Here is a 22663-nt window from a genome sequence, read left to right on the forward strand (position 1 = left end):
CACAGACCAATGGCCAGACCGAGAGAGTTAACCAGTCCCTGGAATAATTTCTTAGATGTTATGTTGCAGATGCGCAATCCGATTGGGTAAAATTTTTGCCGTTTGCAGAATTTGCACACAACAACCTGAAGAGTTCCTCTTCAGGGTTTTCCCCATTTCAGATAGTGTCGGGAAGATCGCCCAAGTTTGCCCCATTGCCAGTGGCTTCTACACCATTCCCGGCCCTGGAGGACTGGCAGAGGGCTTTGAAGGAGATTTGGTGAATGGTTAAGAGAAACTTGGGGAAAGCCTTCCAGACCCAGAGAAAGCAGGTGGACAAAAGGCGGTCCGCAGAGTGGAAATTCTCTCCAGGGGACTTGATGTGGGTGTCCACTCGGCATTTGGCCTTGAAGCAACTGTCACCCAAACTGGGTCCTAGATTTATAGGACCTTTTCCAGTGACCAGAAAAATCAATAACGTCACTTATGCTATTGATCTCCCAGCCAGCATGCGAGGTGTGAGATCATTCCATGTGTCTCTGTTGAAGCCGGCAGTGCACGTGGATTCCTCCCCCCCCCCCCTTGTGTTGGTTGATGACCAACCGGAATATGAGATTGAAAAGATTCTAGACTCTCGGTTAGTGCAGAATTCCGTGCAGTATCTGGTTCATTGGAAGGGATATGGTGTAGAGGAAAGAACTTGGGTGCCAGATTGTCGCATGCATGCGGAAGAATTAAAGAAAGAGTTTCATGACTCACATCCTGGGAAGCCTGGTGGGAAGTGTCCGGAGTCCACTCCTCGGGGGGGGGGGGGGGGGGGGGGTACTGTAAAGGATTGCGGAGATGCCGGCTGTCTACGCGTTCAGACCGGCGGTTTCCGCACAGCAGCATGCGTCTGGTTTGTCTGAGCCTTCTAGTGCACACAGATGGAGAGCTACGCGCGCGCGCTGAGAGGCAGGACCTTTATGCCAGGAGGAGAGGGATCAGCTGATCAGGTTTGTCAGCTGATCCCAGCGCAGACTGTCATTGGCTGAGTAGCGCTGGGTGGCACTGAGGAGCGCGGCACTATATATAAATCTCGCTGGTCAGTCTCAGGTTGTCTGCCGTTGCGAATACATACGTGTGAGCACTCAGACCATAGTCAGATCCCACAGTGTGTTAGAACCAGGTGGACCTGGGAATTCACACTTAGCCAGATTACGCTTGTGTCATTACTGTGTTATACTTTAGACCAGTTCCAGGGTGTTGTGACCAAGGACCTCACACCCAAGCTTAGGAATACTGTGTCATTGCTGTGTTATACTTTAGACCAGTTCCAGGGTGTTGTGACCAAGGACCTCACACCCAAGCTTAGGAATACTGTGTCATTGCTGTGTTATACTTTAGACTAGTTCCTGGGTGTTGAGACCACGGACCTCACACTCTAGACTAGGCCTCTGCTTTATCTGTTATGACCAATTGCTCTCTCGACCTCTCTCCTGCTTTCTGATTCGGTACCTATGCATATCTGCCTACCTGTTGCAAACTCTGCCTGTACCTGGTTACCGAATCAGCCTTCTGTCTCTGTACCTTATCTGTTTGTGTGTTGCCAACCTGGCCTGGCCGACCCTTCTGGCTGTCACTCATACCTTGAGTGTTCAGTCTGTCTGTACTACCTGTGACACTACCCCGCCAAGTGTCAGGTAGCTGCAGAGACCTCCTGTTCCTCAGAGAGGCCTCTCGGCAGTCCAGTCAGGGGCTCTATCCCTTAGGATTCCTTTGGCTGCAGTATAGTCTGATTCCCAGTATTGCAGGGAATCACTGGCTCGAAGGTTATCTCTATCCCCTTTCCTAGGAGATAGTTCACACACAGCCAGGGGCCTCCTGCTCCTCAGGTGGTCCATGCTCATTGTTATCTGCGTCTCCCGCCCCACGGAAGACAGCCTACTGTTGCACCAAAACACTTACAATTTATCAGGTGTCCAGAGGTTAGTCATACTTGTATTATTGGTGATTCTGCAGATCATCAATAATCGGATTCTTTCTGTGTGCTGACACCAATCGTTACAATTATCAGAAACACCTGATCTGCATATGATTGTTCAGGGTCTATGGCTACAAGTATTAGAGACAGAGAATCAGCAGGGCTGCCAGGCAACTGGTATTTTTTTTTAAAAAGTCAATAAATATGGCTGCCTCTATATCCCTCTCGTTACAGTTGTCCTTTAATTCATTCTGTCAATATGCTATACTGTATAATGTTAGTTTGTTAAAGTAAACCAGAGGTGAAAAATTGTTAATATATACTTAACGTTGGTGTTTGAGAGACTAATCAGACAGCTCCAGGCTACTTCTTTCATCCAGCCATCACTCCATCTTAGAGGGTTGTGTAGAGTCACTATATTAACCCCCCTGGCGGTTTGCAAAAAATCCGCCAGGGGGCAGCAAATCTTTTTTTTTAATTTTTTTTTTTTTTCATGTAGCGAGACAAAGTCTCGCTACATGATAGCCGCTGCTCAGCGGCATCCCCCCAGCCCCTCCGATCGCCTCCGGCGATCGGAGATCAGGAGATCCCGTTCAAATGGCGACGGGCGGGATGACGTCACCGACGTCGTGACGTCAGAGGGGACTCCGATCTGCCCCATAGCGCTGCCTGGCACTGATTGGCCAGGCAGCGCACGGGGTCTGGGGGGGGGCGGCCGCGGCGAGAGGAATTGCGGCGGATCGGCGGGTAGCGGCGGCGATCAGATGCTACACGCAGCTGGCAAAGTGCTAGCTGCGTGTAGCAAAAAAAAATTATGCAAATCGGCCCAGCGGGGCCTGAGCGGTGCCTCCCGGCGGCATAGCCCGTGCTCAGCACGGGCTTACCGCCAGGGAGGTTAACACATCAGGTACACTTTTATGTTTGATGCTGTTATTGTGCATTCTGCTGATCTGTGTTTTATAGTTTGTTGTATTTCTTGCTGTTGTGAAGCTTACCAGTTAATTCCTAACACATTCAGCTGGCAAAAACAATTGCATGCCTTGGACATGAGTGATGCACATACCCCAGGCATCTGCACTCTGCAGACAAATGGGGCAGATCAGCTTGTGGTGGCACATGGGCACTGTAGGACCATGTTACTTGTTGTCTCCATGGGCCTCTCTACTGGACTTGGTGAGACTGGCTGGCTTGTTTATGGCATGGCACATGTGGTGCACTAGACATGCCCAGTGTTCTGCCCCTCTGTTGGAATTATAAAAAAAACCAGATACTCCACAGCCTGTCCTGTCCCCTGAGAAAAACTCAAAACAGAAAAAATACACCTTTATTTCAAATTCAGGGTCGTAACAATAGACCATGCAAGGGATGCCTCCGCAGGGGGCCCAGAAGCCACAGGGGGCCCGTGGGGGGAACAGTTTGAGTGTCTGACAGCTAAGGACATGGAGAGAAAAAACGTATTCTGCTCTCGCACCATTGTTATATTGACTGCATATGACACAGATAAGGACTCATACACTGTCCCTGCTCCTTAGGGTTCATAAAAAAACATCTGTCTCTAACTGCTGCAAAGTTCTGATGACTTCATGTACAACCTTACAAAGTAGTCACGTTTTGAAAAAAAGTTGAAGACTTTCCCTTTTCAGCAATCACTCCGAAAGGATTCCTAGATTCTTATCACACACAGGCTAATGACCTTATGGCTCTGATTACATTTACAACACAGTGGAGTAGAGATTGATGTCTGACTGTTGCTGCCTTTTTGAGAGCTTGTTGTCTCACATGGAGTCCAAGATCCTGTAATAACAGTATCAATCAGTGACATTTTGAATGTTTTGCCAAAGTTACAGTAAATACTATATCTTCTTATGTTCAGCATGCCATTGTTGTTCCTCCATATAGCATGTGCTCTCATGTAGTAAGATAATACGGCTGTGTGTGTATGTATGTAGTGGGAGCAGAGCTTCGACAAGGGACTTGTCGGCTGCAAGGGGCTGGAGGAAGCCCCGGGTAAGTAGATCTAGGGGTAGCATAGATTGCCTGACGTTTCCTTTAAGTCTAAGTGTTTTTATCAGCATGGGGAAAACACATTGGTCCTGTAATGAACAGCGGAGATGCCGCCGCATGGTCTAGTGACAGGGCGGCTATCTCCGCGGTCAAACCGGCGGTTTCCGCGCAGCGACACACGTCTGGCTTGGCTGGACCTTCTAGTTCACACAGATGGAGAGCTACGCCGCGCGCCAGGCGACAGGACAGTTATATCAGCAGAAGGGGAATCAGTTGATCAGGCCGATCAGCTGATCCCAGCTGGACTCTGGATTGGCTGAGTGGCTCGGGCGGAGCTGCACAACACTGCAAGTATATATAGATCTTGCTTGTCAGTTGCTGCTTGTCTGCCGTTGCGAATACTTACGTGTGACCACTCAGACCTTAGTCAGATCCTACAGTGTGTTAGAACCAGGTGGACCTGGGAATTCACACTTAGCCAGATTACGCTATTGTTATATGCTGTGTTATACTTTAGACCAGTTCCAGGGTGTTGTGACCAAGGACCTCACACCCAAGTTTAGGATTACTGTGTCATTACTGTGTTATACTTTAGACCAGTTCCAGGGTGTTGTGACCAAGGACCTCACACCCAAGCTTAGGATTACTGTGTCATTACTGTGTTATACTCTAGACCAGTTCCAGCAGTTCCAGGGTGTTGAGACCAAGGACCTCACACCCAAGCATAGGATACTGTGTTATTCTTTAGACTAATTCCTGGGTGTCTAGACCAAGGTCCTCACACCCCAGACTAGGATTGTGATTTATATCTGTTATGACCATTTGCTCGTGTTTTGCCGACCTGGCCTGGCCGACCCTTCTGGCTGTCACTCATCCCTTGAGCGTTCAGTCTGTCTGTACTACCCGTGACACTATTCCACCAAGTGTCAGTTAGCTGCAAGGACCTCTTGCTCATCCGAGAGTCCTTCCTGCAACACAGCCAGTGGCCTCTATCCCATTGGAGTCCCTTGGCTGCAGTACAGTCTGATTTCCAGTTTACCAAGGAATCACTGGCTGCCAGATTATCACTATCTCCTCTCTCTAGGAGATAGTCCCTGCACAGTCCAGGGCCACCTGCCCCTCAGGTGGTTCCTGGCCGAGCTGCCTGTATCTCCCGCCTCACGGGAGATAGCTTACAGTTACACTTAACACTTATACTTCATTAGGTGTCCAGAGGTTAGTCATACTTGTATTATTGGTGATTCTGCAGATCATCCATAATCAGGTATACATCTGTATTGTTGATGATTCTGCAGATCATCAATAATCAGATTCTCTCTGTGTGCTGACACCAATCGTTACAGGTCCTCAGTTTTCCTGTGCAGAAAGCGAGGGGGGTGGGAGGGCCCCATCCAAAGCCTTGTACCTGCCGTATCTGTGACTTTTACGTCAACTTCATCTTAGGGTTATGACATCTGCACTTCACGAACTTGGTTGACAGCAGCCCCATTCTGTAGGACGTCACATCACTGACACAAGTATTGGCTTATCTTATCTCCTACCTTCATCAGTAAAGCAGCCTGCGCTCGCTTGCACACATGCCAAAATACTAATGTTTACCAGCTTCAGAGATCAGCTTACATAATGTGGTATTTATAAGGTGGGGACATTTCTTGGCAGCACCGAGTGTCAACATACCAGTTCTAGAGACAGTGCTGAAACACTGGCAGTGTAAATAGCTTCACTCGTAAACACCTTGCTTCACGAAAATAAACTCCAGGCTGGTGGAGTGTGCACCGCAGAGGGGAGGAGCTACTATCAGCTAATACTGGGTGACCAATAGCAAGATTTTCTATTCAGAAACTGTTACTGTTTTGCACTTTAGTTCTGTTGTCTTATAGTATTAAGTGTACTTATGATGAAGATATGGGGTTAACTCTAAATTGTCCCCAGATTATTCATGTAACTAATTATGACTCTTTACTCCCTTAAAGCAGAATATAACCCAGCATTTCATATTTGCTCTAAAACATTGTTTACAGCATATTATATGAAATCAGCATATTTTTTTTATTCGAAGGGTTACACACAGAGCTTGAAAGTTCAGTGCAGTGAAATGTGGACACATCCGAAGATTTAGATTATGTTATCTTGTGTTTACTTAAATGTATCAAGTGAGGAATGTGACACATTCTCTGACTGCGGAGAAGCAGCTCAACACAGAGACTCAAAGCATGTCTGCCTTTAATACATAATGAAAAAAAACAGTTATTAATACAATGCAAAGTCAGCTCACAAAGCAAAAAACTGTACTTTTGGAAACCTATAACTAATAAATGAATAATAATACTTATGCACATATGCAAATATGATAACCGTATGGCATATAAAAAGTAGGAAAACATGTTTTTATTGAATATTATGTCAGGGTTTTAAATCACTTTAAAGAGATCTGAGGCCCCCAGCTGCATATTGTTCTTATTTTAATTACATATGACACACTTTATTGGCAATCTTTAAACTTAAAGGGTACCAGATGTGAAAATAGTAATAGAAACGGAGGGAGCAGGCATATAGTCTTACCTGTCCTGATGCCTGTCGCTCCCCCCATTCTCTTTTCTGCCCCCCGCATTATGCCTAAATGCCCCCCGGGACCCTCTTCCAGGTTGCCGGAGTCAGGCTTTACTGCTCAGATGCTGGCCAGGCTGTGCGCATCCTACAGCGCACGCCTGTGGCTGGGAGAGCTCTGCACATGCATATGACTTAATTCACATGACGTAGTGACATCACTGTAGGACGCGTACAGCCCGTCCAGCACCTGCTCAGTAAAGCCCGACTCTGGCGACCCGGAAGAGGGATCTGGGGGACATTTAGGCATAATGTGGGGGGCAGAAAGGAGAACAGGCGAGCGACATGCAAAGGAAACCAGGAAAAAAATGATTGACTCGCATACATGCCCCTTTTCCAGTATAGCCCCCTCCAGAATAGCCAGATGTGCCCCCGGTACAAGTCAGCCCCCTCCCCATAGCTAAAGGTGCCCCAAGGATGATGCAGCAGTGTCTCAAGAAGCAACTAGATGGTGTCATAGATTTGAGATACAGCCATTGCTGCACAGGAAGCATCCCCGATCATTGCACTGCAAATAAATTGCTTGCACGCTCAACTCCACAAGCCAGGGGACATAGGTAGTCTTGAGCAATGCACTCTGCACACCATGTTGCCGGGGATGGAGGGCATAGTGTGTATCCAGGCTGAAGTACTTCCTCACATGTGGTAGGAGCGTGCGAGTGCTGCTGTAGGCTTGGACTGCTAGGCTATAAACAAAATACATGGCAGCCGGTCAGCATAATGGTAGTAGCGGTGGGGGAGGGGCGCCTTTTCCCCACACAGCACCTCAAGCAGTTGCTTGTACTGCCTTTTGGTAGAAGCACCCCTGTTCACAAGGGAAACATCACTGTTGCAAATTACAGATGCAGAAGAGTCTCAATCTTTCACTTGTAATATTAAAATACTTAACTCAGGAAGAAGTGAAGGCAAGACTAAATAAATAAAAAATAGACAAGGCACCTGGCCCGGATGGCATAAATCCTCGGGTCCTAAGGGAATTAAGTTCAGTTAGAGATAAACCCCTTTATCTTATCTTTTTTGTGAGTCTCTTTCAACTGGCAGAGTCCCAGTGGATTGGCGTACAGCCCACATTTTCCCATTATTTAAGAAGGGCAAACAATCAGATCCAGGAAATTATAGACCTGTAAGCGTATATAAGTTGTATGTAAACTATTTGAAGGGTTACTAAGAGATACTATGCAGGACTTCATAGTAGAAAATAATCTTATTTCTGAGCATCAGCATGGGTTTACTAAAGACAGGTCCTGTTTGACTAACATGCTCAGCTTTTATGAGGTAGTGAACGCTAATGTGGATATTGGGAATGCTGTAGTTGTGATATACTTGGACTTTGCTAAGGCCTTCGAACCTGTTCCCCACTGGTGCAAAAGTTGAGGATGCAAGGACTGGGGAAGAGTCTGTGTGCATGGATAGGGAACTGGCTAATGGACAGAAAACAAAGAGTTGTGGTCAATGGATCATACTCAAAATGGGAGACTGTTAGCAGTGGGGTCCCACAGGGATCTGTACTGGGTCCAGTGCTCTTCAATTTATTTATTAATGACCTAGTAGATGCAGTAGATCATCAACTCTCAGGAATATAGTGACATATTGCAACAGGATCTGGAAAGGATGGCTATATGGACACATAAATGGCAGATGAAATTCAATGTTGAAAAATGTAAAGTCATGCATTTTGGTCATACCAATGGCCTAGCAGCATATAAAATAAATGGGATACAGTTGGGGACATCAAACTTGGAGAAGGACTTAGGAGTACTCATCGACAGCAAGTTACATAGTTATTTTGGTTGAAAAAAGACATACGTCCATCGAGTTCAACCAGAGAACAAAGTACAACATCAGCCTACTCCCTCACATGTCCCTGTTGATCCAGAGGAAGGCAAGGAAGTTAAATAATCGTATTCAATGCCAAGCCGCTGCAGCTAAAGCTAATAAAATTTTGGGATGCATTAAAAGGGAAATATAAACTTGAGATGCTAGCATAATATTGCCCCTATTTAACTCTCTAGTAAGGCCACATCTGGAATATGGAATTCAGTTCTGGGCACCACATTACAGGAAAGATATTGCAGTTTTAGAGCAGGTGCAGAGATGAGAAACAAAATTGATATGAGGGACGGAAGGTCTCACTTACCAAGAAAGGTTAGATAAACTGGGTTTATTTAGTCTAGAGAAAAGACGCCTTAGAGGGGATCTAATTAACATGTATAAATACATCAGAGTGCAATATAAAAGATTGGTGGATGAGCTTTTTGTCCCTAGGCCTTGTCAAAGGACTAGCGGACATGATCTGCGCATGGAGGAAAAACATTTAAGCCATTTATTTAGATAAGGGTTCCTTACAGTAAGAGTGATTAAGATGTGGAATGCATTGCCACAGAAAGTAGTTATGGCAAATTCTATATCTGCATTTAAAGGGGACTTAGATGCTTTCCTTTCGTTGAAAGACATCCATGGCTACAATTACTAGGTAATGCCCAGTGATGTTGATCCAGGGATATTATCTGATTGCCATTTGGAGTCAGGAAGGAATTTTTTTACCTTTTGGGGCTAATTGGACCATGCCTTGTAAGGGTTTTTCGCCTTCCTCTGGATAAATATGTGAGGGAGCAGGCTGGTGTTGTACTTTGTTCTCTGGTTGAACTCGTTGGACGTATGTCTTTTTTCAACCTAAACAACTATGTAACTAAAATCTCTAAAAACGTCTGTAAATGCTCATTAATGTTAAGGTCTGGGGATTGTGGTGGCCAGATGAGATGCTCAACTTCATTAGAATGTTCCCCGTGCCATTCTTTAACTATTCTAGCTGTATGGATTGGGGCATTATCATCTTGAAAGATGACATTCCCCTCCGGAAACCGTTCTTGAACCATAGGATGAACTTGGTCACCCAAAATTCCTAAATAGTCTCTGCTGTTAATTCTTCCATGAAGGTGTGAAGGATTGCGGAAAAGCCGCCGTGTGCTCTGACGGCGCGGCGGCTGGTTCCGCGTTCAGCCTGGCGGTTTCTGCGCGGCGACATGTGTCTGATGTGGTTCAGCCTTCCTGTGCACATAGGCTGAGGAATGCGCACGCCGAGAGGCAGAAGCTTTATGGGAAGCAGAAAGGGGTCAGCTGACTCTACTGGTCAACTGATCCCAGAACGAATGGCGGTTGGCTGAAGGGGACTGGGCGGCGCTGATCTGCGCTGCACTATGTAGCTGCTTGTCCTTCAGTCTCACGTTGTCTGCCGTTGCGAATGCTTATGTGTTGGCACACAGACCACAGTCAGATCCTACAGTGTGTTAAGAGCCAGGTGGACCTGGGGATTCACACTGAGCTAGATTACTCTTGTGGCTATGTTGTGCTTTAGACCAGTTCCAGGGTGTTGTGACTATGGACCTCACACCCAAGACTAGGACACTGTGTCAGTTCTATGTTATGCTTTAGACCAGTTCCAGGGTGTTGTGACTAGTGTTGGGCGAACACCTAGATGTTCGGGTTCGCGAACGTTCGCCGAACATCGCCGCGATGTTCGGGTGTTCGCGCCGAACTCCGAACATAATGGAAGTCAATGGGGACCCGAACTTTCGTGCTTTGTAAAGCTTCCTTACATGCTACATACCCCAAATTAGCAGGGTATGTGCACCTTGGGAGTGGGTACAAGAGGAAAAAAAATATTTGAAAAAGAGCTTATAGTTTTTGAGAAAATTGATTGTAAAGTTTCAAAGGAAAAACTGTCTTTTAAATGTGGAAAATGTCATGTTTCTTTGCACAGGTAACATGCTTTTTGTCGCCATGCAGTCATAAATGTAATACAGAGAAGAGGTTCCAGGAAAAGGGACCGGTAACGCTAACCCAGCAGCAGCAGCACATGTGATGGAACAGGAGCAGGCGCAGGAGGAGAAGGCCATGCTTTTTGAGACACAACAACCCAGGCCTTGCATGAGGACAAGAAGCGTGCGGATAGCATGCTTTTTAACGCCATGCAGTCATAAATGTAATAAAGATAAGAGGTTCAATAAACGGGGACCGGGCGTCAACGCTAACCCAGCAGCAGCAGCAGACGTGATGGAACAGGAGGAGGCGCAGGAGGAGAAGGCCACGCTTTCAGGTGCAACTCAGGCCTTGCATGAGGACAAAAAAATGTGTGCGCAAAGCAATGCAATGAGTAGTTTTCAGGACACAATGGGCTATTCGGAGGAGCTATTCCCACCCCCACAATCTTCTACCTGTGAAAGGTCAATGGAACAGCCACAAATGTTGTGCCCGGATTCACAACCTTTTTCTGTGGAAAATGCACCTCGCACTGAAATGCAAGGCGAGGCCGAGGATGAACATGACGTCAACAACTCAACATGACGCAAAATGGGGGCGGAACAGAAAGCTGCTTTCAATGTTTTGAAGGCCTTAATTGCCTCCGGTGGCCAGTTAGATGCATCATTCATCACACCCAAATCCCAGAGCAATGTGTGCAGGAATTTGAATCGCAGGAGGTGTACCGAGATCATCTGGACAAGTGACCAAGTGACAAAGTGACCAGTGACAAAGTGACAAAATGACAAAGTGACAAGTGACAAAGTGACAAGTGACAAAGTGACAAAGTGACAAAATGACAAGTGACAAAATGACAAAGTGACCAGTGACAAAGTGACAACTGAGAGGTTGTTCTGGGGAGCTCCACTGCACTCAGTCGCATATGAGGAGAGGTCTCGTCGGGACTGCTGATCCTCCTCAGCTTGCTCAAAGCCTTGAGGGTTCCTGAAGATCCTCTGCTTGGAGTTCGCCGGGGTTCAGCTTGGTGTCGGGGTCGGCAGCGTCCTCCTCACTCCAACGTGGCAGATCTTCTGTTGAAGGAAAAAAAAAAAAATTGTTAAAAGTCCAGTACCGCTTCTGAAGGACTCACCAAGAGATGCAGGAGATGCTTCATCGCTCGCTGGGTGATGTCCCTCCCTACGCGCTGGAATTCTACGCTGCACATGCTAGCACGCTTTTGCGCAGTGCCGAGGCGCATTCCAGCAGCTAGCTACCAAGCTTCTGTGGATCTGATTGGGCCACCATGTTAGATCTCTGCCAAGTCCTCCAAAATTTTGAGCAATCCACGTTGCGTGACTGAGCAGTGACAACTCTACAGTCAGCATTACAATACCACTGCTGTGTTTACTGAAGAAATCAATGTTGAAGATGGAAACCGCTGGCATGATGCAAGTGGGGGATTCTGAAGATGAAAACGATCAGCGTGATGATACCAACATCAGGCAACCTGCCTCAGGAAACGCTGGTCCCAGCTATGACAAAGAACAGGACGAGGAACAGCTGGAGTTGGAGCAGGAATTGGATGCCCCCACTGCCGAGGGACAGAGCGGTGCACGTTGGACTTCCACAATTTAGCGGGAATGGACAGCAGAAGAGGAAGAAAGTGATGCTGGTGACGAATATGGTGCATCACAACAATCACAACGCTCACAAGAACATGAAGACAGAGGAGTCTGGCAGGACTCTCTGGCACACATGGCTCAATTCATGCTAGACTGCATTGAACGCGGCCCGCGCATTATTCACTATTCATTATTATTCATTATTCTGGAATCTGGACAACACCAATTACTGGGTTTATACCCAGTTTATACAAACACAATGTTAAAAAACTGATTGAAGAAAGTGTCAGACAGGTCAAAAATGGAACAATTCCAGCAGGCCCTTGAGGATGGAGACTTTAGAGAGGAGATTGACATCCTCCTCCTTCTCTAGCCAGTTGTACGCCGACAGACTGACTTCAGCAAACCCAGGAGGACCAGGAGGGCAGCAAAGAACACAAGCTGCTGCTAGTGCCGAAAAGGGAATGGTATTGGCAGTGTCCTTGGAGTGGGAACATTTTCTGACACCCATGCAGCAGCCCACAGAACAGCAATCGGGCAGTTCCACGTCCTCCAACACCAATCGCCTGGAGAAGATGGTCAAGGTCCAGGACTACATGTCAGATGGCGTAGCTGTGTTGAACAATCCATCTGCAGACAGACGGTGAGTGTGACAGGCAGCACAGAAGGACCATGGCAACTCACTCATAGTACCACAGTTTGATAGTGCTGCCCAAAAAATTATATGGATCCGTGGACCCGGGCACTGCGGGCAGTACTGGGAAGTGGGAACGCAGATTTTAGTACCTAAACACACGATACAACATGTTTTCCGGGGTCGGACTCTGAGGCACATACAGATGGTCCCGATCATCATCCTCATCATACAACTCTTCTCCTGAGTCTGACCCACCCACCACCTCTGCCACCCCAACATCCCCAGACACAGACCCCTCATCGTCCTCAACATTAACTTGGGATGCTGGCCTGAGCCAGACCTCCTCCTCCACATCAGGCCCCATCATCTCCTCAATGGCAGCCCTCATTAATCGCTCTGGCGACGGACCGATGGACACAACGTTCTCCTCCGGGGAGGGCTGCTGCTGACCACTGGCTGCTGGGGTGGAGTTTATAGCTTGCGTGGGGCGTTGGCTGTTGCTGTTGTTGGGAGTGCTGCTCACAGCGGAGGTCTCTGAGGAACTCATGGTGAGCTCATATAGTGGTTGGCGGTGAGTGGAGTATTACTGATCCCAGCAATATACACACTGACTGGCAGAGTACGCAATGCTATATAGTCTGTCTGAGCGGTGTACACAGAGTGGCAGTAAACAGAATGCTATATAGTGTGGCTGAGCGAGCGGTGTACTACTATTCCCAGCAGACACAGAACAGTAAACAGAATGCTATATAGTGTGGCTGAGCGAGGTACACAGAGTGGCAGTAAACAGAATGCTATATAGTGTGGCTGAGCGAGCGGTGTACTACTATTCCCAGCAGACACAGAACAGTAAACAGAATGCTATATAGTGTGGCTGAGCGAGCGGTGTACTACTATTCCCAGCAGACACAGAACAGTAAACAGAATGCTATATAGTGTGGCTGAGCGAGCGGTGTACTACTATTCCCAGCAGACACAGAACAGTAAACAGAATGCTATATAGTGTGGCTGAGCGAGGTACACAGAGTGGCAATAAACAGAATGCTATATAGTGTGGCTGAGCGAGCGGTGTACTACTATTCCCAGCAGGCACAAAACAGTAAACAGAATGCTATATAGTGTGGCTGAGCGAGGTACACAGAGTGGCAGTAAACAGAATGCTATATAGTGTGGCTGAGCGAGCGGTGTACTACTATTCCCAGCAGACACAGAACAGTAAACAGAATGCTATATAGTGTGGCTGAGCGAGGTACACAGAGTGGCAGTAAACAGAATGCTATATAGTGTGGCTGAGCGAGCGGTGTACTACTATTCCCAGCAGACACAGAACAGTAAACAGAATGCTATATAGTGTGGCTGAGCGAGGTACACAGAGTGGCAGTAAACAGAATGCTATATAGTGTGGCTGAGCGAGCGGTGTACTACTATTCCCAGCAGACACAGAACAGTAAACAGAATGCTATATAGTGTGGCTGAGCGGTGTACCACTATTCCCAGCAGCGATACAGAGCACAATGCTATACAGTGGCGGGTGAGCGGTGTACCACTATTCCCAGCAGCGACACAGAGCACAATGCTATACAGTGGCGGGTGAGCGGTGTACCACTATTCCCAGCAGCAACACAGAGCACAATGCTATACAGTGGCGGGTGAGCGGTGTACCACTATTCCCAGAAGACAGAGTGGCAGTAAACAGAATGCTATATAGTGTGGCTGAGCGAGCGGTGTACTACTATTCCCAGCAGACACAGAACAGTAAACAGAATGCTATATAGTGTGGCTGAGCGAGGTACACAGTGGCAGTAAACACAATGCTGAGCGAGCGGTGTACTACTATTCCCAGCAGCGACACAATGACTGGGGGGACCCTGGCTAGCGTGGCTGGAGTGCGAACTACCCTGCCTGCCTACCCAAAGCTAAACCCACAGACAAATGGCGGAAATATGACGTGGTTCGGGTATTTATTTACCTGAACCACGTGACAGTTCGGCCAATCAGAGCGCGTTCGGGTCCGAACCACGTGACCCGTTCGGCCAATCACAGCGCTAGCCGAACGTTCGGGGAACGTTCGGCCATGCGCTCTTAGTTCGGCCGTGCGGCCGAACGGTTTGGCCGAACACCATCAGGTGTTCGGCCGAACTCGAACATCACCCGAACAGGGTGATGTTCTGCAGAACCCGAACAGTGGCGAACACTGTTCGCCCAACACTAGTTGTGACTACGGACCTCACACCCAAGACTAGGATACTGTGTCAGTTCTATGTTATGCTTTACACCAGTTCCGGGGTGTTGTGTCTACGGACCTCACACCCAAGACTAGCATACTGTGTCAGTTCTATGTTATGCTTTAGACCAGTTCCGGGGTGTTGTGACTACGGACCTCACACCCAAGACTAGGATACTGTGTCAGTTCTATGTTATGCTCTAGACTAGTTCTGGGGTGTTGTGATCACGGACCTCACACCCCAGAACTAGGGTAATTCGGTAGGCTAGTTCCAGGGTGTTGTGATCACGGACCTCACACCCAGAGCTAGGATTGTATTGTATGTGTATTTGTCTTAGCCCAGTTCCAGGGCATAGATAATAGGCCCTCACACCTAATTAGGGCCAGTCTGTTCATATTAGCAGCAGGGCTTCCTGCAACCCAGCCTGGGTCCCTCTCCTAGGGAGTCCTCAGGCTACAGGAATATTCCCCACAGTCAGGGGAGTATTCCTCAAGTCACTCAGGCCACCGGGGTCCCTGGTGGTCTATACTTTACAGTTGTACTGTTACACCAAACACTCACATTATACTGGTGTCCAGAGGTTAGACATTCCCGGATTATTGGTGATACTGCAGATCATCCATAATCTGGTGTATATCTGCATTGCGGGTGATTCTGCAGATCACCAGTAATCAGATTCTCTCTGCGTGTTGACACCCATCGATACAGAACGGCAGACCAAAACAATATGGACGCACTTGACAGTCGTCTGCTTGCATTCACCACCTCGGTGGAGAATTGCATCAGCGTGCTGGATAGTCATCAGACCCAGATCGATGCTTTGTCTGGGTCTATACAAGCCCTTCAGACGACTGTTAATGCAGTGCGGTCCCCTCTTGTTACCGATTTACGCATGCCGGTGCCCGAGAAGTTTTCTGGTCACAGATCTGACTTTCGAAACTTTAAAGATCGAGTGTTATCATACTTTGGGTTAAGACCTAATTCATCTGGTACTGTCGCACAGAGAATTATCTTTATTAAGACTCTGTTGACTGGGGATTCTCAGACCTGGGCATATGGTCTGCAACCAGGGGATAAGGCCCTGACCTCGGTGGAGGAATTTTTAAAGCTATGGCTATAATTTACGATGATCCGGATATTGCTTCGACCGCTGAGCGGAATCTCAAGACTCTGCGGCAGGGCAAGGATTCGGTAGAGATTTATGCAGCTGAGTTCAGGAAGTGGGCGGTGTCGGCTAGATGGGGCTCATTCGCACTGTTAGACTGCTTCTTGTCAGGATTATCAGATGCAGTTTCTAGTCTGATGTTAGGCTATCCTGAACCAAAGTCCATTGATGAGGCCATTACACTAGCAGTCAGAGTGGATCGTCGCTTACGATATCAGAGGCAGACTCGGGGCAGGAATAGTGTGATATATGTTTCCTATGCCTCGTCTCCACCTACGTCACCTCCTCCTGAACCCATGCAGATTGGTAGGTCAAAATTGTCTCGGGTCGAGCAGAGTCGCAGGAAAGCCGAGCAGCTCTGTTTGTACTGTGCAGAGGAGGGTCATAAAGGGCAGAACTGTCCCAAGAAGTCGGGAAACACTGCCGCCTAGGAGTAGTCAGAGGTAATACCCTAGGCGTGCAGAATTTATCTCTTCATGATGATCGGTTGCTTCTCCCATGTATAATTTCATGGGAAGGTCAGACAGTTTCTACTGAGGCCTTTCTTGACTCTGGCTCTGCGGCCAATTTTATCGACTACGAATTTGCCAGAAAATTGGGAATTCCTATTCTCCCATTAGATCATAAAGTGTTGGCTACTGCGGTGGATGACTCTCCTCTGCAGAGTAAATACCCTCTGTCTCAGACTCCAGAGTTGGGGGTCACCATAGGGGTTTTACATAGAGAGAGTCTGCAGTTTTTTGTGTTACGGATGGCAACTTCCACGGTTATCCTTGGCCTGCCGTGGTTACGACTTCACGCCCCTCAGATTAATTGGGCCTCTGGTCAGCTAACAAACTGGTCTACCCACTGCCATCATCATTGTTTGGCGAAGGTAACCATGGGTAACACCAGAATTCAGGTGTAAGGATTGCCAGAGCAGTATAAAGAATTTGCTGATGTATTTTGTCCTAAGGCAGCAGATAGACTACTTTCAAATCCTAATTATGGGTGCACAGGTGCTGAATAATATGGATGGAGAATTAATCGATAATAAATGGATCAATATTTTATTATAAAAGTCAAAATTACATGCATAATCCACATGCATTACCCTCAATCACACTGTATCCACACATGCATGGGAGTCATATGGTGTCCATTAAAAAATGTGTAAATTACATATATACTTAGAGACTCCGCAGGGTTTTTCTTTAAAAATACTAAAAGACTGAAAGAGTATCTCTAATCAATCCCACAGTTCCGTGGCTGTTATCAGCTTTCCCTGTATATGTTTATGTCCCAAACAAATTGTTGTCCACAAATATGCACTATATATACTGTTTGGTGGGTTTTGAAAAAAAAAAGGTTGATGTCACCTGACACTGTGGTATTCCTGATGCTTAGTTCGTTTTGAACTCCCGACCTGGGTAGCGGCGAGCTACGCTTTGATCTCTGTGGCTCCACGTAGGTACTGGACGGTGTCACCGGCCGAGTTCTCCTATAGTCTCGTGGGAACTCGCCGGACTCTCCAGTCATACAACTCAGAGCGCTCCTGCGCGGTGACGTCACGTCTTTTCCCAGTGGTATGGAGCTGCGTATTGGTCAGTACTGATTCTGAGGAAGACAATAGTTATTGTCGAAACATGTCAATCAAAGTCAGTCTGTAGGGGCGCCCCATTGACTGCTGAAGTACCGAGCACTAGGAGGTTTGACTGACATCTGAAGTTGATGCTAAAAAATCTGCTGTTTATTTCAACTCTTGCAATCCAGGAAGCGCTGTGGAACGCATCCAATCCAGGAAGCGCCGTGGAACGCAAAACAGCAAGGTGAAAACCCGGAGCTTAACACAAAATAGAGCGGACCAATACGCAGCTCCATACCACTGGGAAAAGACGTGACGTCACCGCGCAGGAGCGCTCTGAGTTGTATGACTGGAGAGTCCGGCGAGTTCCCACGAGACTATAGGAGAACTCGGCCGGTGACACCGTCCAGTACCTACGTGGAGCCACGGAGATCAAAGCGTAGCTCGCCGCTACCCAGGTCGGGAGTTCAAAACGAACTAAGCATCAGGAATACCACAGTGTCAGGTGACATCAACCTTTTTTTTTCAAAACCCACCAAACAGTATATATAGTGCATATTTGTGGACAACAATTTGTTTGGGACATAAACATATACAGGGAAAGCTGATAACAGCCACGGAACTGTGGGATTGATTAGAGATACTCTTTCAGTCTTTTAGTATTTTTAAAGAAAAACCCTGCGGAGTCTCTAAGTATATATGTAATTTACACATTTTTTAATGGACACCATATGACTCCCATGCATGTGTGGATACAGTGTGATTGAGGGTAATGCATGTGGATTATGCATGTAATTTTGACTTTTATAATAAAATATTGATCCATTTATTATCGATTAATTCTCCATCCATATTATTCAGCACCTGCGCACCCATAATTAGGATTTGAAAGTAGTGTTTTTTAAGGTGGGAGGAGGGGGATACCCACCTCATCTGGGAAGCAGCAGGTGGGCAGTATCAGGATCTTTTTAGCTTTATTCAGGCAGCGCCATCTAACTTTTGTTGAGCAGATAGACTGCCTCCTCACCGTCCCTTTGATTGTCCAGTTGACTTAAGATCTGGTTGTATGCCCCCTAGGGGTCATCTATATAACTTGTCCGGGCCAGAGAAATTGGCAATGCAAGAATACATCAAAGAAAATGTAGCCAAGGGTTTTATCCGCCCCTCTCGGTCACCTGCGGGGGCCGGGTTCTTTTTTTGGCAAGAAAAAAGATGGGGGCCTACGTCCCTGCATTGACTATCGGGGCGTAAACAAGATCACAGTAAAAAATCGTTACCCCCTGCCTATGATTGATGATTTATTTTCTCAGATCACAAATGCTAAAATTTTCTCGAAATTGGACTTAAGGGGTGCATACAACCTTGTACGTATCAGGGACGGTGATGAGTTGAAGACATTCTTTAATACACCCGATGGGCATTACGAGTATCTGGTGATGCCCTTCGGGTTGTGCAACGCTCCTGCCGTCTTCCAAGAGCTGATTAACGAGGTCTTTAGACCGATTTTGGGCAAATTTGCCTTGGTATATCTCGATGATATACTGATCTTTTCAGCTACTCTTTCAGAGCATCGGAGACATGTCAAGTTCGTGCTGGGAAGACTAAGACAAAATCAATTGTATGCCAAACTGGAAAAGTGTATTTTTGAGGTGACCTCTGTTGCTTTCTTGGGGTATTTAATATCCACCTCGGGCCTATCTATGGATCCTGGGAAGGTCTCTGCAATGCTGGACTGCCCGCAGCCTCTGGGTTTGAAGGCCATCCAGAGATTCCTGGGTTTTTGCAAATTACTACAGGAGATTTATAAAGGAGTACTCTACAGTGGTCGCGCTCCTCACCAGTCTTACCAAGAAGGGGGCTGATACTTACCACTGGTCCGAGGAGGCTCTTATGGCGTTTGACACACTGAAGAAACTGTTTTGTTCTGCACCAATTTTGAGACACGTTGATGTCACCTTCCCTTTTATACTGGAGGTCGATGCCTCAGAGGTGAGGGTGGGGGCTGTGCTGTCTCAGCGGTTTGGTTTGCAGGGTAAGCTTCACCCATGTGCCTACTTCTCTCGTAGGTTTTCCCCAGCAGAGAGAAACTACGATATAGGTAACTGAGAACTCCTGGCCATCAAGTTAGCCTTTGAGGAATGGCGGCATTGGCTAGAGGGAGCAGAACACATTATCATTATTTTATGGTAAACACGGACCATAAAAATTTAGAGTACATAGAAAACGCTAAGAGACTCAGTCCCCGACAGGCCCGGTGGTCACTGTTCTTTTCCAGATTCAATTTTGTAATTACATACACTCCTGGTAGTAAAAACGTTAAGGTTGATGCCTTGTCCAGGTGTTTCGAGCCCGAGACGGCACAGCCCTCAGCACCCGAGACTATTCTGCCTTGGAAGGTGGTTTTGGCAGCCACAGATACCTGGAAGGATTGGGCTGCCACACTGGCCCCATATCAGCAGGATGTTCCTGAAGGAAAGCCTGAGGGAGTGTTGTTTGTGCCCCTGCCTTTTCGCCTACAGCTCTTACAGTTATTTCATTCTCATAAGAATGCTGGTCATCCAGGGGCCACCAGGACACAGGATCTCCTTGCCAGGTGTGCATGGTGGCCATCTTTAGCCACGGACTGTAAGGAGTTTGTGAGAGAGTGTGCTGTGTGTGCTAGGAGTAAACCTTCCCATCAGGCACCAGTGGGAACTTTGCAGCCTTTGCCGGTGCCAAATGAACCGTGGACTCATCTGTCCATGGATTTTGTGGGTGAACTCCCCAGGTCAGAAGGCATGTCTGTCATTTGGGTGGTAGTAGACAGATTCAGCAAGATGGCCCATTTTGTCCCTCTGAAAGGACTCCCCTCAGCCCAGGAGCTGGCTAATCTCTTCATCCAGCACATTTTCCGGCTGCGCGGCATTCCGGAGAATGTGGTGTCAGATAGGGGAGTCCAATTCGTTTCTAAGTTCTGGAGGGCATTTTGTCATCTAATGGGCATGGATCTTTCGTTTTCATCAGGCTACCACCCGCAGACCAATGGCCAGACAGAAAGAGTCAACCAATCCATGGAACAGTTTCTCAGATGTTATGTGGCTGATGCGCAAACCGACTGGGTTAAGTTTTTGCCTTTTGCAGAGTTTGCGCACAACAATCTGAGAAGTTCTTCCTCTGGGTTTTCCCTATTTCAGGTGGTGTCAGGAAGGTCACCTAAGTTTGCTCCTTTGCCAGTGACATCTAGTCCTTTCCCAGCATTAGAGGATTGGCAGGGGGCGTTAAAACAGATTTGGGCTATGGTGAAAACAAATTTGGAGTAGGCATTCAAGTCTCAGAAAAAACAGGCGGACAAAAGGCGGTCTACTGAATGGGACTTTTCACCAGGAGATTTGGTCTGGGTGTCTACGCGACACCTGGCACTGAAACAACTGTCACCCAAATTGGGGCCTAGGTTTGTTGGGCCTTTTCCAGTGACCAAAAAGATTAATGCTGTCACTTATGCTGTAGATCTTCCTACCAGTATGCGAGGTGTAAGATCTTTCCACGTGTCATTGCTCAAGCCGGCAGTACAGGTGGATTCTGCTCCCCCCCCCCCTGTGTTGATTGATGATCAACCTGAGTATGAGGTTGAAAAGATTCTGGACTCACGGCTAGTGCAGAACTCCGTGCAGTATCTGGTGCACTGGAAAGGTTATGATGTGGAGGATAGGACTCGGGTGCCAGAATGTCGCATGCACGCAGAGGAGTTAAGGAAAGAGTTCCATGACTTACATCCTGGGAAGCCTGGCGGGAAGTGTTCGGAGTCCACTCCTCGGGGGGGGGGGGGGTACTGTGAAGGATTGTGGAAAAGCCGCCGCGTACTCTGACTGCGCGGCAGCTGGTTCCGCGTTCAGCCCGGCGGTTTCTGCGCGGCGACATGTGTCTGATGTGGTTCAGCCTTCCTGTGCACATAGGCTGAGGAATACGCACGCGCGCGCTGAGAGGCAGAAGCTTTATGGGAAGCAGAAAGGGGTCAGCTGACTCTACTGGTCAGCTGATCCCAGAACGAACGGCGGTTGGCTGAAAGGGACTGGGCGGCGCTGATCTGCGCTGCACTATATAGCTGCTTGTCCTTCAGTCTCACGTTGTCTGCCGTTGCGAATGCTTATGTGTTGGCACACAGACCACAGTCAGATCCTACAGTGTGTTAAGAGCCAGGTGGACCTAGGGATTCACACTGAGCTAGATTACTCTTGTGGCTATGTTATGCTTTAGACCAGTTCCAGGGTGTTGTGACTACGGACCTCACACCCATGACTTGGATACTGTGTCAGCTCTATGTTATGCTTTAGACCAGTTCCAGGGTGTTGTGACTACGGACATCACACCCAAGACTAGGATACTGTGTCAGTTCTATGTTATGCTTTAGACCAGTTCCAGGGTGTTGTGACTACGGACTTCACACCCAAGACTAGGATACTGTGTCAGTTCTGTGTTATGCTTTAGACCAGTTCCAGGGTGTTGTGACTACAGACCTCACACCCAAGACTAGGATACTGTGTCAGTTCTATGTTATGCTTTAGACCAGTTCCAGGGTGTTGTGACTACGGACCTCACACCCAAGACTAGGATACTGTGTCAGTTCTATGTTATGCTTTAGACCAGTTCCAGGGTGTTGTGTCTACGGACCTTACACCCAAGACTAGGATACTGTGTCAGTTCTATGTTATGCTTTAGCCCAGTTCCGGGGTGTTGTGACTATGGACCTCACACCCAAGACTAGGATATTGTGTCAGTTCTATGTTATGCTCTAGACTAGTTCCGGGGTGTTGTGATCACGGACCTCACACCCAAGACTAGGGTATTCGGTAGGCTAGTTCCAGGGTGTTGTGATCACGGACCTCACACCCAGAGCTAGGATTGTATTGTATGTGTATTTGCCTTAGCCCGGTTCCAGGGCATAGAGAATAGGCCCTCACACCTAGTTAGGGCCAGTTTGTTCATATTAGCAGCAGGGCTTCCTGCAACCCAGCCTGGGTCCCTCTCCTAGGGAGTCCTCAGGCTACAGGAATATTCCCCACAGTCAGGGGAGTATTCCTCAAGTCACTCAGGCCACCGGGGTCCCTGGTGGTCTATACTCAGAGTTGTACTGTTACACCAAACACTCACATTATACTGGTGTCCAGAGGTTAGACATACCC

At 47.6% G+C, this 22663-nt stretch overlaps 1 long non-coding RNA gene across 1 annotated transcript in view; it reads right to left on the minus strand.

The window, feature by feature from the left end:
- Nucleotides 1-3252: 3252 nt before the first annotated feature.
- The window catches only part of LOC137541617 (uncharacterized), a 72496-nt gene continuing 53085 nt past the window's right edge, over nucleotides 3253-22663 (minus strand). Inside the window, exon 3 of the long non-coding RNA XR_011025233.1 lies at nucleotides 3253-3736. This is a non-coding gene — a long non-coding RNA (uncharacterized lncRNA). The remainder of the gene's footprint in view (nucleotides 3737-22663) is intronic.

The sequence above is a fragment of the Hyperolius riggenbachi genome, chromosome 12 (assembly GCF_040937935.1).
Source record: "Hyperolius riggenbachi isolate aHypRig1 chromosome 12, aHypRig1.pri, whole genome shotgun sequence".
NCBI lineage: Eukaryota > Metazoa > Chordata > Amphibia > Anura > Hyperoliidae > Hyperolius > Hyperolius riggenbachi.